At 43.7% G+C, this 16,936-nt stretch overlaps 1 pseudogene; it reads left to right on the top strand.

Moving 5' to 3' along the window:
• Positions 1 to 3,148: 3,148 nt before the first annotated feature.
• LOC110521043 overlaps positions 3,149 to 16,936 on the top strand; it is a 35,729-nt pseudogene continuing 21,941 nt past the window's right edge.

The raw sequence follows: 16,936 nt of genomic DNA, 5'->3' as shown, positions 1-16,936 counted from the left end.
TTCACCCCAAGACGTCACTGGCGGTTGTTTCTATGGTTACACACCACAACCCCATTAGCAACGTTCCATTACTTTCTTCGTTCGTTTATTACAGGAGGACAAATATGTATTGACACTTTGTTTCAATAATTAGCTAACCGTTAAAGAAGATACACCCTGATTTGCATCATTGATGTAAATTCAGAAGAATACATAGAGCTTGAAAAAGTTTCCATTATGCTAATTTTACAAGAATGCTGGAGTGGTCTTCAAACGTAAACACGTATTGATATTATACCCCATAGCTATTGAATTGTTAACTATTACAGAAATGTATTTGTTGTGTTTTGTTAAAATTCCCTGTATCCTGTGCACGTGACCAATAAACTTTGATTTGATGATAATTTAGTTGGTTTGCTTCTCATTTGCTTTTCTCTCCCAAAATCAGAGAAAGATGAGTACCATAACTTCCTCAGGTGGCAAAGTTAAGACTGACTGTGACTGTGAGGAGAACAGTGTCATTGGATGCACATGAGATCAATAGCCTGATCAGTTCTGCCACAGTACCAGTATTTGGAAGAGTAAACGTCATTCATCTACTGTGAGTATGCTTAACCTTACTCATGCCAAATGCATGCAGATATTGACACTTAAGGTGAGACAGATTTGACTATGCTTCCTTAGCTGTGCTTCACAAGTAACACAACAAATGATCTATTACCAGTGTACTGTACCTACATTTTTTTCAATATAATTTCAAAATGGTCTGAGAAGAACAACAAGAACATTGGCAGGGCAATTCAAGCACATTGGACCTATAGCCTACCGCACAAACCTCATTGCTACAGAACTGTTTTTAAAAAACGGTCTCCTTTTTTTCAAAACTCTACACACAATTCCCAAAACTGCACACACAAAATGCTAAATGCCTCACATCTCCTTCAAAATGTAACACTGCATTCAAAATGCCATAAACACATGTCAGAATGAAGCATTTGCATCAAATGGCAAACACTGCTTTCATAATGGTACATTTTTGGATATACCATGTAAAAACTAAATCTAAAGCTCTTTGGTCTTTTATAGGCTTATATCTACATTTCAATACAATGTTCTACAGTGAAAGTAATCTGCTGAGAGGGGTAACAAGTACACTGTAAACACCAATGCAATGTAGAAACAGAAAATATTTATTAGGCCAAACATTACTATTGTATACAGTAGCATACAACAAAACCATAAACATATGTAAACCAAAAGTATATTCTTTAGAATACAGTAAAGAACACAATTGTGTGTGGGGGGTCCCAGGGGGGCAATCACCAGTGCTAAGCTACGCTTCATCTCTTCTCCGGCCTGGGTCTGGCCACAATACTTCGTCCACATCACAAGATAAGTTTTCTCTTGCCAAACATCGAGGGAAGTATCTCCTAGCATGGCGTATCCAACCTTGGACAGAGGCAACCTCTATGTCCCCACATGCGTCCTCCATTGCCTGGAGAAGCGGCATGCGGGCATAGGGTTGGCGATCATACACTTTCCAGCTCCAGGCAGAGAAGAATTCCTCTATGGGATTTAGAAAAGGTGAATATGGGGGTAGGTACAAAACTACAAATTGTGGATGGGTGGCAAACCAGTTTTGGACCAGAACAGCCCGGTGAAAACTAACATTGTCCCATAAAACCACAAATCTAGCAGGCTCCTGATCTGGATCAGGGACAAGCATTGTGTAAATTGCATCCAGAAAAGTGAGCATATGGCCGGTGTTGTACGGACCCAGTGTGGCATTGTGATGGAGGACCCCATTTTGAGTGATGGCACCACACATAGTTATATTACCCCCACGCTGTCCAGGGACATTGGTAATTGCCCTCTGTCCTATTACATTTCTTCCGCGGTGCCTGGTTTTGGTGAGGTTGAAGCCAACCTCATCCACATAAATAAATTCATGGCAAATTACATGGGCACCCAGCTCCAATACTCTCTGTAACAGACAAAAGGATATACAGATGAGTAAATATGGTATGTCTGAAGTACTGGAAGTAGTGTTGCATACATACCTCTACAAAGTCATGTCGCACATTCTTGACTCTGTCAGAGTTTCTCTCAAATGTCACCTTGTAAAGTTGTTTCATCGTCACTTGGTGCCGTTGGAGGATGCGTTGTATGGTCGACAGGCTTACTGCATTGATGTTGTTAAATATGGTGTCATTATTCAAGATATGCTCTCTTATCTCTCAAATCCTAATTGCATTGTTGGCCAAAACCATATTTATAATTGCAGTCGCTTGTACATCTGTAAACAAGCATCCTCGTCCTCCATGATGTCTTTGCCTTTCCACTCTGTACAGAATTTAAATACAGTATGTGTTCAGCATAGGAACTGTAAACAATGTACAAAAAAAAATGTAGTACAGCATGATAACCAACCTCATTCATTCAATGCAGTGCAGTAAATGGATGGCTTAGAGTTACAAATGTTTATGCAATACTATGCAGTCATACGTATTTTACAGTACATTACTGTAATGCTAAAATAGTCATTAGATAGTTGCATACCTGTTTTCTGAAGGTTCGAATTATGGACGCCACTGTAAATCGACTCAAGTTGGGCTGGACTCTCAGTCCAGCCTCTCTCATGGTCAAACCGTGGTTGATCACATGATCAACAAGTGTTGCCCTAATCTCATCAGAGATGGCTCTCCTTCCTTCTCTTCTTCCTCTTCCTCTCCCTCCTACTCCTCTTGGTCTCTGTCCATTGTTGGCATCCATTGTTCAAAACAGGTAATCTGACCTTTGACCTATTTATAGGCCTATACTACAGTAAAGCAGTGATTGGTTAGTGATCAGTTAAGCTATTAGTGTTTGCACATGTGAGGAGTGTGTGTGTGACCTGGTGAATAAGTGTAGCATTTTGATTGGTTGTGTTTGGAAAAGGAGAGCAAGTCACTTCCTGTTAGATTTTTGTGTTTTAAGTAGAGAATTGTGTGTAGTGTTTTGAAAAAAGTGTTTTATGCAATTGACAACTGAGTCAAAGGCTGAGAAATAGCTTATGGTTTTGGATATTTGGTGTGTAGTTTAGCACTTTGAGTGAGAGGTTTCAAAAATCGTGTGAGATGAAAAGATTTTGTGTGTAAGCAGTTGGAAAAAAACTGTAAATAAAGGTAAAATGTCCAACGAGTCAGGTCCTCATAGTCATTTTAACACACCTCTGTTCTGTACCCTTTTGCTTTATATGAAGGAGCACTTTAGCAATAGATTTACTCTCAAATTTGATTTTGCAGTTCTCGGGTATGATAAATTCCTAAATTCCAAAAAGTAATTTATTGTTTATTTCAACACGTTCACACGTTTTTCTATTCTAATTTTGGTGAGTGATGAGCGATCCTTGGGTTGCTTGTGGCGTTCAGCAAATTACTGAGGCTTCCGTTACAGGGTGGAGGATCATGACAACCTCGCACACATCTTTACGGAGCAGACAAAGGTCCTCACAAGATCCTATGGACCTTACTTCCTGGCTGAGCTCATCGAGGCTCAGGATGAGGAGAATCATTCAGCTGTTTGTAAGGTTAGCTATGTTTAAAGCTGTGTTTCTTTGTTGTCATGAGACTATCTTTGTTTCTCCTTAATACAACTTCAGCCATAACCACCAGGCGAGAAGAAAAAAAACCGTCAGCCCTTATGATTATTAAGCTCTAGATCAAGTCAGCCATGTTGTTGTTTCTGACGTTGTCTCTGTTTTTTTTTTATCTCTGGCATCAGTAATCTCTGATCCACTGTCAGAGCGGTAAAGGCCATTTAAAATGTAATTGCGGCGGTGCAGATGCTATTGCCTGGTTCACAGAAATCCTGCTGGGGTGCATTCCCCCAGGGACTTCGAAGATGGCAGATCTTTCCTCCCCTCCCTTCAACTCAAGCTGACATGTGTTCATGGCAGCATATGGCAGATGAGAGTTGACACTCTGCCAAGACATGCTCTCACTAAACATATTGTGTTCAGACATCTAGCAACAACAACAACAAAAAAAAAAAAACGGCAGGATCTGTTCTCCGTTCAGAGAACAAACAGCACAACATTGCCCAAGAGGGTTGTACTATTCAGTCCTCTCTTCCTCTCAGGAACATCGTACATTATTTACTTTCATTTACACACCCCGTGGCACCATCAGTTTATAAAGGTCTAATTTGGAAACCAATCATCTTTAATGAGGCCACAGCTCAAATGAAAGTTGTAGCCGAGAACAAAGTATTTGGTCAGCGTTGATAGTATGCACATGTTTATCACTAGTGTTCAAACTCACAGAGGAAATATACTATCTATTTAATTACAAATGGCATTACAGTATAATGACTGTGTCGGTCTGTGCACTGTCTTCACAGAATGAGGGAACCGCAGTGGGTTTCATCAGTGTGAGTGGTGACATCAACTTCAAGCTGCTCAAGGAGTGCTTTGAGCTTGGGCCCTTCAACCGTCTGTATAAGCCCAGCCCAGAGGACCTGATTGAGACCGCCCCTGAGCCAGAGGTAAAGGGGCCTCCAGGGAACACCAACACCACCAGCCCACAGGGATGGAATATGACCACAAGGAGGATCCATGTGTCCAACCTACTGTAAGGCTATAACACAATACTGCAATACTGTAAGGCTATAATGGATATGCCACTGGCAGGCACAATGTAACATAATGGTTTGATTATGTGAATTGCAGACGTAAACCAGAGCTTGGATTTGGATCAAAGTGAAGTTACAGCCATACCCAGTGAAATATCAGAGGTAAATCAATTATGACGTCATGATGGTATACCTTCATGTCCACCTAGCTATGTGCTCTCCTTCATCTCATACGGATATATTAACATCGTGATGCTCTCATTGCAGCCGGTGGACACCCAGGCGTGTGCTGCAGAGCTTCAGGATTCAGAAGTGGCTCTGCAACCAAGAGTCTCAGAAACACCCAATGTTTTCTGTATTCAGTTAGTTGTCATCAATAAGAAGTTTGAAATGAGGTAAGTTCAGGGGAAGATCACAAGCATGATTTGGATTACTAAATAATTCATTGACGAATGAATGACCTAGTCATTGACAGAAAGGGTTACTATTTCGACAAATAAAGAGGAAAAACATTCCCATTGATCAAAGGTGATCACATTTAATATGTCTTTCTCCATGTTATGAATATGTGGAAACCTTTCACTTATCATGGCAGCCCTCCAGTGTGTATCAGTCTTGTGCTGTGTGAAGGAGAGCGAGGGATTGTTAGTTGGCTCCCGCTGGGTCCCTCTCTCTGTCGCCTTACTGCCCAGCTGTTCTGGAATATGGAAGCCAGTCACTCCCCACCGAGAATGAGCATGTAATTAATGAGTATGGCGCTTAAAGTGACAGTAACTTGAAGGAGAGAAGTTGAGCCGAGACCAACGGGCATTGTACTGAGACGGGCAGCTTGCTTGGCCAGTTGTTCCACCGCTATGATCTCCACATTGGCTCTGATTAGAGCTTTGGCAGAAACACAGTTTCACTTCACTTCCCTCGTTCAACTACAGATCGGTGGACTTCCTGCCCAATATATTAAAACCTTTCCCTGTAAGTACACTCTATAAGGCTTATTACTAAACCCATGTATGACTGACATCCTATAGTGATTTCCTTGTGGTGGAGGGTCTTTGAACCTGAGGTTATGTGATAAGCATGAAGCCAATCTCCTTGCCTCATCCAGGACCTGCATCATCTCTGTGCCCAAGCTGCCCCCTGAGTTCTCCCTCCTCCAGAACTTCCTCAAGGTGGTACCACACCAGACCAGCAGTCTGCCCCAGGAGCTCTACATCTTCCACTGCTCTGGTCTGCTTATAAGTGGGTATAATATACAAATGTGATTGGGTACAAAGTGCATTGTCTTAGCATGCATCTATATGTTTATCTTAGGATCAAACCGAGATGGATGTTAATAGGGATTGAAGAGAGACATGCCCTAGATCAGTGGTCACGAAACCTTTTCGGAGTCAAAATCACTTTGAGTCAAAATGCAAGGTGAGATCTACCGCTCAGATAAAAAAAAAAACATGACTTATAAAATGTAAGCACATGCAACATTAACCAATTAAAAACAGTTCTGTAGCAATGAGGTTTGTGCAGTAGGCTATAGGCCCAATATAATATCACTACATTTGGCCATGATTTAATTGCCCTGCCAATGTTGTTCTAAGACCATTTTTATACTATGTTGAAAAACATACTACATGATCGCACTGGAAATAGATCATTTGTTGTATTACTTGTGAGGCACAGCTGAGTGAGCATGATAATGTGCTTTTTAAAAAACGGAACTGGTGGCCAGTTAAAAAAGGAGGCAGCAGCGGTGAGGCTGCCTCTCAGTCGACTCACCATTCTTCTTCTTCTTCCTCTCAGTCGACTCACCATTCTTCTTCTTCTTCCTCTCAGTCGACTCACCATTCTTCTTCTTCTTCCTCTCAGTCGACTCACCATTCTTCTTCTTCTTCCTCTCAGTCGACACCATTCTTCTTCTTCTTCCTCTCAGTCGACTCACCATTCTTCTTCTTCTTCCTCTCAGTCGACTCACCATTCTTCTTCTTCTTCCTCTCAGTCGACTCACCATTCTTCTTCTTCTTCCTCTCAGTCGACTCACCATTCTTCTTCTTCTTCCTCTCAGTCGACTCACCATTCTTCTTCTTCTGCCTCTCAGTCGACTCACCATTCTTCTTCTTCTGCCTCTCAGTCGACTCACCATTCTTCTTCTTCTGCCTCTCAGTCGACTCACCATTCTTCCACTCTCCCTCCCTCCGCTGATGGCGAAACTCAAGTCGCACTGCGTTATTTCCGCCTCATGTACTAATTCATGTTGTTACTCCCTATGACCAGAGAAAGTGAAATCATCCTCGATATTAAAAAGACACAAGCCGCCAATAATAACAACGCAAGCTTATCGGGGAGACTTTGCAATACTCATTCATTGCAGCTGCAGTGTAGGTTGTAGCGCGAGTGGAAGTAGGGAGAACGCGCATTTAATGGTTTGTAAACGTGCTGAGTAACAACTTAAACATGAACTTACTCATCAAAACAGCAGCTCTTTGCTGTATTCGTTGAGTCTCTCTCTAGTCTTGATTTTAAACGTTTTGAAATCTCACCGTATCAACTTTGCTGTGCGTTCAAGGTTTCTTTTTATAGTCTGTGGCTCGAGGAAACTGTGCAGACATGGTGATCTGAGCTATCTGATTGGCCAGCGGTAGACCTATAGCTGCACTTGGTTTGCTATCTAGGCCTGCTGGGTAGGCGGAGTTCTACCTTCGGACACATGAAATGGTTCAAAATGGGAACACTTTGCCTTCCCGGCTCTCGGGCTGCTGAATCAAGTGCACCTACCACCAACAGCACAATTATTATTTATTTTTTTAAATAGGAATGTTTTTTTTTACAAAAATGTTTGTTGATCGACTAGAAATGTCTTGGAGATCGACCAGTCGATCGCAATCGACCAATTTGTTGACCACTGCCCCAGATGTACTGTATATTGCTTGTGTAATGTCAATCATGGTCTTGTTGTCGTCTCAGGACATTTGACATGAGGCTGGCAGTGTCTGCAGATAGGCCTGCTGTCTGTGACATGGTGAAGAGACTCGGTCTGCATGTGAGCCCTGCTGGAGGACCTGGACATGTTCTTCAAGGTCAACAGAGACATGGTCAGTCACAGACACACAGGGCATACTACTGCAAATAGGACAAAGGATAGTACAATAACCACTAGCTCCATTTACCTTAGCTAGTCTCCGTTTATCAATCAATCACACAAAACTGTTCCAGTGATTACAATTATTTTTTTATTTTTTATTTTATTTCACCTTTATTTAACCAGGTAGGCTAGTTGAGAACAAGTTCTCATTTGCAACTGCGACCTGGCCAAGATAAAGCATAGCAGTATGAGCAGACAACACAGAGTTACACATGGAGTAAACAATTAACAAGTCAATAACACAGTAGAAAACAAAGGGGGGGTCTATATACAATGTGTGCAAAAGGCATGAGGTAGGCGAATAATTACAATTTTGCAGATTAACACTGGAGTGATAAATGATCAGATGGTCATGTACAGGTAGAGATATTGGTGTGCAAAAGAGCAGAAAAATAAATAAATAAAAACAGTATGGGATGAGGTAGGTGAAAATGGGTGGGCTATTTACCAATAGACTATGTACAGCTGCAGCGATCGGTTAGCTGCTCAGATAGCTGATGTTTGAAGTTGGTGAGGGAGATAAAAGTCTCCAACTTCAGCGATTTTTGCAATTCGTTCCAGTCACAGGCAGCAGAGTACTGGAACGAAAGGCGGCCAAATGAGGTGTTGGCTTTAGGGATGATCAGTGAGATACACCTGCTGGAGCGCGTGCTACGGGTGGGTGTTGCCATCGTGACCAGTGAGCTGAGATAAGGCGGAGCTTTACCTAGCATGGACTTGTAGATGACCTGGAGCCAGTGGGTCTGGCGACGAATATGTAGCGAGGGCCAGCCGACTAGAGCATACAAGTCGCAGTGGTGGGTGGTATAAGGTGCTTTAGTGACAAAACGGATGGCACTGTGATAGACTGCATCCAGTTTGCTGAGTAGAGTGTTGGAAGCCATTTTGTAGATGACATCGCCGAAGTCGAGGATCGGTAGGATAGTCAGTTTTACTAGGGTAAGCTTGGCGGCGTGAGTGAAGGAGGCTTTGTTGCGGAATAGAAAGCCGACTCTTGATTTGATTTTCGATTGGAGATGTTTGATATGAGTCTGGAAGGAGAGTTTGCAGTCTAGCCAGACACCTAGGTACTTATAGATGTCCACATATTCTAGGTCGGAACCATCCAGGGTGGTGATGCTAGGCGGGGATGCGGGTGCAGGCAGCGATCGGTTGAAAAGCATGCATTTGGTTTTACTAGCGTTTAAGAGCAGTCGGAGGCCACGGAAGGACTGTTGTATGGCATTGAAGCTTGTTTGGAGGTTAGATAGCACAGTGTCCAATGACGGGCCGAAAGTATATAAAATGGTGTCGTCTGCGTAGAGGTGGATCAGGGAATCGCCCGCAGCAAGAGCAACATCATTGATGTATACAGAGAAAAGAGTCGGCCCGAGAATTGAACCCTGTGGCACCCCCATAGAGACTGCCAGAGGACCGGACAGCATGCCCTCCGATTTGACACACTGAACTCTGTCTGCAAAGTAATTGGTGAACCAGGCAAGGCAGTCATCCGAAAAACCGAGGCTACTGAGTCTGCCGATAAGAATATGGTGATTGACAGAGTCGAAAGCCTTGGCAAGGTCGATGAAGACGGCTGCACAGTACTGTCTTTTATCAATGGCGGTTATGATATCGTTTAGTACCTTGAGTGTGGCTGAGGTGCACCCGTGACCGGCTCGGAAACCAGATTGCACAGCGGAGAAGGTACAGTGGGATTCAAGATGGTCAGTGACCTGTTTGTTGACTTGGCTTTCGAAGACCTTAGATAGGCAGGGCAGGATGGATATAGGTCTGTAACAGTTTGGGTCCAGGGTGTCTCCCCCTTTGAAGAGGGGGATAACTGCGGCAGCTTTCCAATCCTTGGGGATCTCAGACGATATGAAAGAGAGGTTGAACAGGCTGGTAATAGGGGTTGCGACAATGGTGGCGGATAGTTTCAGAAATAGAGGGTCCAGATTGTCAAGCCCAGCTGATTTGTACGGGTCCAGGTTTTGCAGCTCTTTCAGAACATCTGCTATCTGGATTTGGGTAAAGGAGAACCTGGAGAGGCTTGGGCGAGGAGCAGCGGGGGGGGCGGGGCTGTAGGCCGAGGTTGAAGTAGCCAGGCGGAAGGCATGGCCAGCCGTTGAGAAATGCTCATTGAAGTTTTCGATAATCATGGATTTATCGGTGGTGACCGTGTTACCTAGCCTCAGTGCAGTGGGCAGCTGGGAGGAGGTGCTCTTGTTCTCCATTGACTTCACAGTGTCCCAGAACTTTTTGGAGTTGGAGCTACAGGATGCAAACTTCTGCCTGAAGAAGCTGGCCTTAGCTTTCCTGACTGACTGCGTGTATTGGTTCCGGACTTCCCTGAACAGTTGCATATCACGGGGACTATTCGATGCTATTGCAGTCCGCCACAGGATGTTTTTGTGCTGGTCGAGGGCAGTCAGGTCTGGGGTGAACCAAGGGCTGTATCTGTTCTTAGTTCTGCATTTTTTGAACGGAGCATGCTTATCTAAAATGGTGAGGAAGTTACTTTTAAAGAATGACCAGGCATCCTCAACTGACGGGATGAGGTCAATGTCCTTCCAGGATACCTGGGCCAGGTCGATTAGGAAGGCCTGCTCACAGAAGTGTTTTAGGGAGCGTTTGACAGTGATGAGGGGTGGTCGTTTGACTGCGGCTCCGTAGCGGATACAGGCAATGAGGCAGTGATCGCTGAGATCCTGGTTGAAGACAGCGGAGGTGTATTTGGAGGGCCAGTTGGTCAGGATGACGTCTATGAGGGTGCCCTTGTTTACAGAGTTAGGGTTGTACCTGGTGGGTTCATTGATGATTTGTGTGAGATTGAGGGCATCTAGCTTAGATTGTAGGACTGCCGGGGTGTTAAGCATATCCCAGTTTAGGTCACCTAACAGAACAAACTCTGAAGCTAGATGGGGGGCGATCAATTCACAAATGGTGTCCAGGGCACAGCTGGGAGCTGAGGGAGGTCGGTAGCAGGCGGCAACAGTGAGAGACTTATTTCTGGAGAGAGTAATTTTCAAAATTAGTAGTTCGAACTGTTTGGGTATGGACCTGGAAAGTATGACATTACTTTGCAGGCTATCTCTGCAGTAGACTGCAACTCCCCCCCCTTTGGCAGTTCTATCTTGACGGAAGATGTTATAGTTGGGTATGGAAATCTCTGAATTTTTGGTGGCCTTCCTGAGCCAGGATTCAGACACAGCAAGGACATCAGGGTTAGGGTGTCCTTTTTCCTATTATGTTGGAAGACTTGGAGTATCACTGATTGATTGATGTTTTTTTGCAAAGAACCAACTAATTACCATGTAAACCACATTACCAGTGGTGATTGACACCCCAGATGTCAAACATGATTATGGCAGAGCTCCAACACAGATAATTACTTTGGAAATGAAAATGGAACCACATGTATGTGTAATATCTCATCTCCCATCCTCTCTTTCTCTTGGTCTGTCTTCCAGGATGGAACACCCTTGCAGGTGTTTGTGGCCAAAGTTCCGAACCAACTAGTTGGGATTTAAATTTTTAGAAATTAGGAAGCAATTTTCTTTCTTTTTTTATCTTCGCTAGACAGACTTCAATAGTATTTTGCTTTCATAGATGTAGTACTACTTAACATCTCTCTCTCTCTCTCGATATAGATGACGTTTTTGATGTTATGGTTGGCTCGGATGTAATCTACTTCAGCCACCACTGCTATGAGGAGTACGGCAAACGATGTCACTTTGCCCTCAACCCCATCTTCCAGCACTACGCCAAACACTTCCTGAAGGAGGCGCTGCAGCTCGCCCACAAATCTTGCCTCTACTACCCAGTCTACCCCTCCTACCACAGCCAGAGGGTGAGAGAAACAGCCTCAGGACCGTAAAGCTCACATTGAGTGACTCCTCAATGTGCTCATTCCAGAGTGTGTGCGTGCGTTCAGTACCAGATAGCGCCTGCCCAGCCACCAGCAGCTCTCTCCGGGGTTAAGGCAGCAGGTGCTGATATAAGACTGCCAGCTCCAGCTCTCTGGACTGTGAGAAGACATTTCCTCAGTGTGTAGAGGCCTCCTCCTCTTGCTAATTACCTTCTACAAACATGCACCAGATTGGGAGATGATGAGGTGTAAATAGAATTATGGAATTATGGAAAAGCTAATGGGAGAAGGAATCATCATTTGGGCAGTGGATGGTGGAGCATTGGGTTGGCCTGCCATGAAGGGGTTTCTTTCTATTCAAGAGCACGTTGAAGGGCGTGTAAATCGTGTAAACCAACGTGTTCATCTGAACTAATTATGTCTGCTTCCCAAATGGCACCGTATCCCTTTACAGACCTTTTATGGGTCCTGGTGAAAGGTAGTGCACTATATAGGGAAAAGGGTGGCCTTTGGAATGCATCCTATATCACCTTAGACTTGGCACCTGTTAGTCACCACCCGCCCTTGCCTCCATCAATAGTGTAGCTCATAGGTATCACCTCACCTGACCTTTGCCCCTTTTCTTCTCCCCTCAGAACTCCTGTGCCCATTACCTGACCTCTGTCCTGAACTGCATGGTCCCAGGTGCGCCCACGACGCCAGATTGTTTACCCTCTGGACGAGCTGGGCATCAACACACCATCCAAGCAGATCACCAAGGACCAGGTGGGCACAGCAGCAGCTGGTGAACATGTTTTAACATGCCAGGGAATGCAAATGGGAAATACCCACTGTCTCCAGGTTAACAGAATGAGCGTGAGAGAGATGATATGAGACAGAGCTAGAGTAGGGAGAAAGACAGGAAGCATCTTTAGTGTGAGTAATTGACATGCCCACAAGAGGGCGCTGCTTTAAAATCGATGGATTCCCCCACTTAGCATGGAGTGTTTATAACTGATATTTGTGTCAAACAGTAAAATATTGTGAAGGATAATATGATTTTATGTGACTGATAATTATTCAATCAAGAGTAAGGCGTGCCATGCACAAACAGCATTGCAGTTTTGAACATTGCATATAATGAGTTGTCGAGCTTTTTCAGTGGTATTGTATGTGCACAGCTTTTCTTTAATAGTCTTTCCAACCCAGCCTTCGCAGGTTCTTTTTTAAAGGGTTTTATATTTATATAGATGAGGGCAGCAGATGGTTGCTGTGACAGACGGTTGGGAGTGTTTGCCTCTGCTGTTTTAACAAGGTAAAGCAGCATAGTCCACTTATCACACTGTCATAAACCAGTGTCTGCCGCACCTGGGCTATGTCTCAATAGTTGTAACTATCTTCCTCTCCTTGTGTCCTTTTTCCTCCATGGTCATTGATCTGGCTGGACAGAACAGGTGGAAGCAAAATAGTCTAAAGTAAACCTAACCAGTCTGTTCACCTATAAAAGGTAGGTCATGGAGAAAACAAAAGGAGACAAGGGAAGGAAGCCATTTCAGACTAACAAAACCCTGGACCTGTCCTTATCCGCATATTGAAACACTTGTGTTGGATTATGCTGCAAATGCAATGTTGTTCTAGGTCAGAACTTTATACGGTAACACTTTCACGGTTTGACTTTTTGCTAATCACAGCACGTTCTGCTCTCACACCAGTCTATATTCTCAACCTTTTGTAAAATATCATATCAATGGAGCTTTAGTCCACAGCATGTTCTGAACCATACGATGGGAGCAGCACAGTTATGCAACATGCCGCTGTGCTTTTTTAACCTGAGATCATAGATTTCAATCGGAGACTAATTGTTCCTATATGTGTCACGTCTATCACGCATCACTCCCCTCGGCCTCAGTGCATTTGCAGACACACCTGCATTCGCCCGTTCCAGCCCATCCAATTTAAAAGCCCCATTTAGTAACACGGCAACCATCATATCCAGGCTGCCATGTAGATAAGAGGAGAGCAGAGCGCTGCCTCGCAGCTTTGTCTGTCTGGGTGCATCGCAAATGCCACCCTATTCCCCATACTTTTGACCAGAGCTCTGTGGGCCCTGGTCAAAAGTAGTGCACTATGGGAATCGGGTGCCATTTAGGACGCAGGCTTCGCTTTGTGATGTAAGCCTGGTGTCTAGCACAGATGTATTAATCAGATTTAAAGCACCTGTTCCCTCTCTATCAATACGGGATCATATTACACAGTGCCATGGTCACAGCACCCGGCCATTATGTTAGAGAAAAGGTTAGGCAGCATCTACACAGGGATAGGAAATAGGGACAGCTGCACCTACCCCACGCTATACCTACCTGCACATGACAAATCACAAATCAGACCTGCCCTGTGTTGTTTGACTGTCTGGAGTATTTCAGGTGATTCTTTTTGAGGGTATTCTTGACCAACGCTAAATAACGATGTCAATAGCTGAACTGACAATGCTCCTTGCACTTTAATTACATAGGTTTGATAACATTTGCTCATTTTCACATGAAGAGTTTGCATTTACGTTTTGTTGACGTGTTCTTTTAAAGAACGGAAGTAACATCAATATTACTCAAAGGTTCATTCCACCCCCGTTCCCACTTCCTTTGTGGTGTGCTGCCATTTTCCACCCAACAAGGTGTGCAGGGAAACCAATCTAGCTAATTCTGAATGCTCAAAGACCAGTTAGCGCTCTAAGATTACTGTGTGGTTAGTAGTGATCCATGGAAGAATTTGGAGAAATGGACACTTCTGTGGATAACACAATGTTTTCTGCAACCATTCTCACTCCGTACCTTGTGGTGAATGCTCTGACATTTGGAAATGTATTTTCAACAGAGCCAGTACCTATAATACATGTGTTAGTATTTAAGTAGGAGCGCTGGCACTTAGGTTTCACTCAGTGCTTCCTGTGGCGCCATCTAATACTAAGAAATGCCCATATTGTTTGGTATGAACACTGCTAAAATAATAATAAAATGTTTGAGCTGAAAGCTGGTACTCTCTTTTAGGTAGTTTAGTGCTCAAATCGCTGCAGAATGCTGTGGTAGCCATGCTGGTTAAGTGTGCCTTGAATTCTAAATAAATCACAGACTGTGTCACCAGCAAAGCACCCCCACACCGTCACACCTCCTCCTCCATGCTTCACGGTGGGACCACACATGCAGAAATCATCCGTTCACCTTATCTGTGTTCACCTTATCATCCGTTCACCTTATTTGGTTCCAAGCGGTTGGAACCAAAAACCTCAAATTTAGACTAATTAGACTAAGGGACAGATTTCCACCGGTCTAATGTCCATTGCTCGTGTTTCTTGGCCCAAGCAAGTCTCTTCTTATTATTGGTGTCCTTTAGCAGTGGTTTCTTTGGAGCAATTCGACCATTAAGGCCTGATTCACGTAGTCTCATCTGAACAGTTGATGTTGAGATGGGTCTGTTACTTGAACTTTGTGAAGCATTTATTTGGTCTGCAATCTGAGGTGCAGTTAACTCTAATGAACTTGTCCTCTGCAGCAGTGGTAACTGGGTCTTCCTTTCCTGTGGTGGTCCTCATGAGAGCCAGTTTCATCATAGCGCTTGATGGTTTTTGCGACTAAACCTGAAGAAACTTTCAAAGTTCTTGACATTTTTCAGATTGACTGACCTTCATGTCTTAAAATAATGATGGACTGTTGTTTGTCTTTGCTTGTTTGAATTGTTCTTGCTATAATATGGACTTGGTCTTTTACCAAATAGGGCTATCTTCTGTATCCTGTATCTTCTGTATTCTAGAAAATAGTACAAATAAAGAAAAACCCTTGAAGGAGTAGGTGTGTCCCAACTTTTGACTGGTACTGTCTATTGGTTAAAAATACTAGAGTGACTGAAATATTAACATTTTAGGAGAGACATTTTTTGAGGTAATCAAACAAATTAATATTTTACTTTTACGGACACTCTCTGCCACGTCGCCTCAGGCAACATATGCACTCAACCACATCAACTGAAAACTAACCATGGAACCAAAAGTCACCATCATTGTGGTAGTGGGGTCATCAGACACTGGCTTCACATTTTTTTAAGTATTGAGAAATTGTATACAAGCATTCGGGTGTGTTTTGGTCCAGTTGAGAGGTGCTTAGATTTGAACCCATCTCTGAAGGGCACAACCGCCAGATTCTAGGATTTAATACAGAACATTAATCTGCCTTCCTTGGCAAATGCAAAATCTGCATGGGAGCAAGACATGGGTGCCGAGCTACCCGATGACATATGGCAAACATAGTATTGGGCGTATTCACACCTCATCATTTTGCACAAGGCACAAGGCTCATTCAGTTCAACGTTTTGCACCGTCTCCATTCTCAAATGACAGACTGCCAAACATATATCCAAATGTTGACCTCAAGTTTTTGAGATGCCACCAGAGTCCAGCGACTGTGGGACAAATGTTTTGGTCGTGGCAGTTTTTGAGTGGCTTCTGGGACCCCATTTTTATTTTTTTGCCATTCTCACACGTGAAACAAAACTATTAGCCCCAACCCATTCACTGCTATTTTTGAAGTACTTCCCCTTGATCAGGGCAAAGCCTCCCTCCTTTATGCAGTGGGTTAAGGAGGTGATGTCATCCCTGCCTCTGGAGAAGGTTAGGTACACTGTGCATGGGTCCCCATTCATACAATATGTGGAAAGCCTGTCTTTTACATAGTGTAACTTGTATATTTTAGTAAGCGGCCATGTCTGATCTAGTGGCCATATATTGTGCTGATAAATTTCAACTATGATTACAATACAGATTTTTGTATTTTCTATAATTTTTTTCCATTGTTTTGTCTTATTACATTTTCTGTGATATATTTGTATGACACCTTGGTGGAGGGATGGGTGGGTGGATGGGAGGGAAAATGTGGGTGGATGGGAGGGGAAATGTGGGTGGTTGGGAGGGAAAATGTGGGTGGTTGGGAGGGAAAATGTGGGTGGTTGGGAGGGGAAATGTGGGTGGTTGGGAGGGAAAATGTGGGGGAGGGAAAATGTGGGTGGTTGGGAGGGAAAATGTGGGTGGTTGGGAGGGAAAATGTGGGTGGTTGGGGTTGTTGTACGGTTTTTATTTTCTTTTCTCACATCTGAAAATCGATAAATAAAATGCATTTTAAAAAAATTCAAAAGTGTGTTTTAGAGGAAGCTCAATGACATCCAGATGATTGTAATTAGTGGGGAGTGACTGGTCGGTATTAGAGCAGCAGCTTGTGCTGCTTTATCAGCAGTGATTAGTAGAAATATGAGTGGAGAGGATAATAGGTATACCCACCCAGAGCAACATGTGTGAACACACTATCACCCCCTTTCCCACCAAGGCAATGTGCACAACCAGCTTACTA

This window comes from Oncorhynchus mykiss, chromosome 4 (genome assembly GCF_013265735.2).
Source record: "Oncorhynchus mykiss isolate Arlee chromosome 4, USDA_OmykA_1.1, whole genome shotgun sequence".
Taxonomy (NCBI): Eukaryota; Metazoa; Chordata; class Actinopteri; order Salmoniformes; family Salmonidae; genus Oncorhynchus; species Oncorhynchus mykiss.
The sequence above is the reverse complement of the archived record's forward strand: the minus strand, read 5'-3'. Positions and strand labels throughout refer to the sequence as shown.